Genomic DNA, 4196 nt, shown 5'->3' on the forward strand with positions numbered 1-4196 from the left:
AACAATAAAACAAGACAAGAACAAGAAATGTCTAAGATTAATTGTCTAAACTTTCACCAAAGTAAACAGAAATCAATGAAATAGAATATGGTCAAACAAACAAAATATCAACAAATTTGACAAACCCTTAGCCAGACTGATCAAGTTAAAAAGAAAAAAAAACACAATTACCAATAGCAGAAATGATAGCATCACTACTAACTTTAAAGTCATTAAAGGGACAATAAGAGAAGACTGTGAAAAGATGTTTGCCAATAAACTCAGCAACTTAGATGAAATAGACAAATGTCTTGAAAGATAGAAATTAATAAAACTGACTCAAGAAGAAATAGGAAATCTGAGTATCTCAATATCTGTTAAAGAAAACTGATTTGTGGGATTCCCTGGCAGTCCAATGGTTAAGACACCTCGCTTCCACTGCAGGGGGCATGGGTTCGACCCCTGGTTGGGGAACTAAGATCCCGCATGCTGCGTGGCATGGCCAAAAAATAGAAAAAAAAAAATCAATTTGTAATTTAAAACCTTCTAACAAAGAAACTTCCAGACCCAGATATCTTTACTGATAAATTCTATCAAGCATTTAAGGAAGAAATAATACCAATTCTACCAGAGAACAGAGGAAGAGAGAACACTTCCCAAGTCATTTTATGAGACCAACATTATCTTGATACCTAAACCAGGCAAACACATTGCAAAGAAATGAAAAACTGAGACCAACATCCTTCATAATATGATTGCAAAAATCTGTAACAAAATTTTAAGAAATCAAGTCAGGCAATGTATAGAAAAGGTTAATCATCATGGATCAAGTGTTTGAATATTTAACGTTTGAATTTCAATTATTGTATTTCACCATATTAACAATCAAAGAGGAAAACCCACATGATTTGCTCAATAGATGCAAAAAAAAGTATCTGACAAAACCTAACACAAATTTCTTATAAAGTTAAGCACATATGTACCACAGACTCAGCAATTCCACTCCTGGCTGCTACCCAAAAGAAATTAAAACACATGTCTACACAAAGATTAGTATGTAAATGTTATAGCAATTTTATTCATAGTAGTCAAAAACTAGAAACCATCCAACTGTCCATTAACAGGGGAATGGATAAATTGACGTATATCCATACAACTGAAACTACTCGTCAATAATAAAAATGACCTTTAACAACATGGATGGACTTGGAGGAAATTATGCTAAGTGAAATATCAGACAGAGAAAGACAAATACTCTATGCTACCACTTACATGTGGAATCTAAAAAAATATAACAAACTAGTGAACATAACAAAAACGAGATTCACAGATATAGAGAACAAACTAGCGGCTACCAGTGGAGAGAGGGAAGAGGGGAGGGGCAACATATAGGTAGGGGATTAAGAGGTACCAAACTACTGCGTATAAAAGAAATAAGCTACAGGGACATATTGTACAACACAGGGAATAGAGCCAATATTTTATAATAACTGTAAGTGGCGTATAACCTTTAAAAATTATGAAACATTATGTTATACACCTGTAACTTACATAACATTGTACATCAACTATACCTCAATTAAAAAAAAAAAAGAAATGACGGCGCCGCCGGGGGCCCCGCGGACTCAGCGTAGGGGTTGGCGCCGGAGAGGTCCGGCCGTCTGGGGCTGACACCCAGCGCCCAGCCCGTCGAGTCCGCGGCGCCTCGGCCCCGGTGCGCCGCCGCGGCCTGGGAGCGTCGGCCGGGCGGGCCGGCATTAAACTGAGATGTCCCTGTACGATGACCTGGGAGTGGATACCAGTGACTCTAAAACAGCAGCCTGGTCCCAAAACTTCACACTTCTGTAGTCTCAGCTCCAGGTGAAGAAGGCAGCTGTCACTCAGGCGAAGAGCCGGAGGACAAAACAAAGTACAGTCCTCGACCCAGTAATCGACCCGAAGCCAGGTGCCTCTTCAGACCAGAGGCAGATTGTGGACACCGCGCCGCACGTGGCAGCGGGCCTCACGGATCCGGTTCCCACTGCAGGAGAAGTTTTGATACCCCTAGCTGATGAATATGATCCCATGTTTCCTAACGATTATGAGAAAATAGTGAAGCGCCAAAGAGAGGAGCGACAGAGACAGCGGGAGCTGGAAAGACAGAAATAGAAGAGAGAGAAAAGAGGCGTAAAGACAGACATGAAGCTAGGGGGTTTTCCAGGCGACCAGATTCAGATTCTGATGAAGATTATGAGCCAGAGAGGAAGAAGAGAAGTAGGGGCGGAGCTGCCATTCCACCACCCACTTCTCTTGTAGAGAAACACAAAGAGTTACCCGGAGACTTTCCTTATGCAGAGGATTCAAGACCTCGCTCACCATCTTCCAAAGCTGCTATCCCTCCCCCAGTGTACGAGGAAGAAGACAGACCCAGATCCCCGACCGGCCCCGGCAACTCCTTCCTCCCCAACATGGGTGGCACAGTAGCACATAAAATCATGCAGAAGTACGGCTTCCGGGAAGGCCAGGGTCTTGGGAAGCACGAGCAGGGTTGAGCACAGCGCTGTCAGTGGAGAAGACCAGCAAGCGGGGAGGCAAGATCATTGTGGGCGACGCCACTGAGAAAGATGCAACCAGGAAGTGGGATTCAAATCCATTAACTGAAATACATAAGTGTCCTACTAAAGTGGTCCTACTAAGGAACATGGTTGGTGCAGGAGAGGTAGATGAAGACTTGGAAGTTGAAACCAAGGAAGAGTGTGAAAAATATGGCAAAGTTGGAAAATGTGTGATATTTGAAATTCCTGGTGCCCCTAATGATGAAGCAGTACGAATATTTTTAGAATTTGAGAGGGTTGAATCAGCAATTAAAGCTGTTTTTGATCTGAATGGGAGGTATTTTGGTGGACGGGTGGTCAAAGCATGTTTCTACAATTTGGATAAATTCAGGGTCTTGGATTTGGCAGAACAAGTGTGACTGCAAGAACTAGAGCCTGAGTCATCTCCAGCGATCCTTCAATAAGCCGCAGACTGAGCAGCGGAGAGCAAGGCGACAGGCAGCCTGCATGGCTGTGGGTAGAGACTCTGGAAGGACTTCTAAGATATATGTCGACTGATCCCTTTTTTATTTTGTGGTTTTTTTTAATATAGTATAAAAATCCTTTAAAAAAAAACCAAAATAGATAACTAATAAGAACCTGCTGTATAAAAAAATAAAATAAAATTCAAAAACATAAATAAATAAATAACAATGTGTGCCTCTCTGGTTGTTTCTCTTTTTTATTACCACTTCTGAGGTGATTACATTTTTTGCTAGGATTTCATGATAATCCTCAAGTGCTTCAGTGATATGGCATTTCTTGCACTAAAATATCTAGAAAGTTTTGGGATATGGGGTTGTGTTACCCTTTGCTTTTCTTTCTTTCTTTCTTTTTTTTTTTTTTTGATTCATTTTGATAAAACCTGCAAATTACTAAAAAAAAAAAAAAGAAAGAAAAAGAAATGACCTATGATACATGCGATCGCATGGATGAATCTCAACATTTTTGTGCTGAGTGAAAGAAGCCAGACATAGAAGACTACATACTGGAAGATTTCATTTATATGAAACTACAAAAAAGACAAATCTATCAAGACGGAAAGCAGGTCAGTGGATGTCTAGGACCAGGGATGGAAAAATGAGAAAGGGAACAGGGAACATTTTAGGATGATGTAAATGTTCTCTATATTGATCATGATGCTGATTATACAGGTGTATAAATATGTCAAAAGTCACCAAATGCACACATAAAATAGATGCATTTTAATCTGTAAATTATACATTAATAAAATTGATTTTTTTTCATGAGTGCACATCCATGGGGGGTTTTTACTGCAAAAAAGAAACTGTCTTGGAGGGTCTTACAGTTGCTGGATATGAGTTTGAGCTGGACCATGGAATGTTCTGGCATCATGGGTGAGGTCAGAGAATCCTGTCTGCTGGAGCTCTGGTGACAGTTTGAATCCTAACAGTCATCCTGGTGCAGTGGGTGCAGACAGAGCTGCTGATGTTGCCAGTTCAGTGAAAGTGTGAAGCTCTCAAAGCATCAGGAGGCTTTGATTTACACTTTTGTACTTGGGTCATTCACAATAGTTCCCAGAGAAGCAAGAGCTGCCTGGTGACACGGACAAGGGGATGAAGTCTCCAGCCACTTTTCCAGGAACCCCCCAGTGCTGATGCTGGGCCTGTGGTGAAGAGGCAT

The 4196-nt window shown here is 41.0% G+C and overlaps 1 pseudogene across 1 annotated transcript; it reads left to right on the top strand.

Annotated features, from left to right (window-relative positions):
* The first annotated feature begins 1433 nt into the window (after positions 1-1433).
* LOC309963707 (splicing factor 45-like) lies at positions 1434-3189 on the top strand (annotated as a pseudogene). Its single transcript has one exon. The product of its transcript is annotated as a splicing factor 45-like (transcript).
* Positions 3190-4196: the final 1007 nt, after the last annotated feature.

Source organism: Leucopleurus acutus, assembly GCF_964270905.1.
Source record: "Leucopleurus acutus genome assembly, chromosome: 7".
Classification (NCBI taxonomy): domain Eukaryota; kingdom Metazoa; phylum Chordata; class Mammalia; order Artiodactyla; family Delphinidae; genus Leucopleurus; species Leucopleurus acutus.